The sequence below is a fragment of the Penaeus monodon genome, chromosome 24, assembly GCF_015228065.2.
Source record: "Penaeus monodon isolate SGIC_2016 chromosome 24, NSTDA_Pmon_1, whole genome shotgun sequence".
Classification (NCBI taxonomy): Eukaryota; Metazoa; Arthropoda; class Malacostraca; order Decapoda; family Penaeidae; genus Penaeus; species Penaeus monodon.
Window position 1 is genome coordinate 5,669,752 of NC_051409.1, and position 613 is coordinate 5,670,364.

Below are 613 nucleotides of genomic sequence, written 5' to 3' on the forward strand. Positions count from 1 at the left end.
ATGATCAGGATTTTTCAAATTTGAACTAAATATTTCTCCATAACTTAGCCACAAAAATATACATATCAAATTTTCGAAAACAAAATATAGCCTTTAGAGTATGCAAAATTATTAATGACAGAATGTTTCCACAAATTAGGCCTGTGAATAAATATTGCAAATTTGAGTTAAATACAGAAGCTTGTCGAATTCAATGCACAATCCACAAGGGATATTTGCAGTTATGTGATGATCGACATTTAAACCAGCCTTGTCATATGGCAGTTTATTATATACTGATAACACGCATAGAGGAAAGGGTGTATATATGGCAATTTATTTACTTGTTACATGCATAGACGAAAAGGTATATATGGCAATCTATTATATACTTTTTGCATGCATAGAGGAAAGGGTTTATATATGGCAATTTGTTATATACTCTTTACATGCATAGGGGAAAGGGTATAGCCTAAGCCTAGCTCTGTCTTAATATACTCTATGGTAGGGTATAATATAGATTGTTATACCAGTCTGGTTTCTATGCTGTTATGTTTTTACTGTATTGCAAATCAACATAGTATATTGTTGTCATATTTATGTTACATGCATGTTTGTTTCTTTTTTTATATTA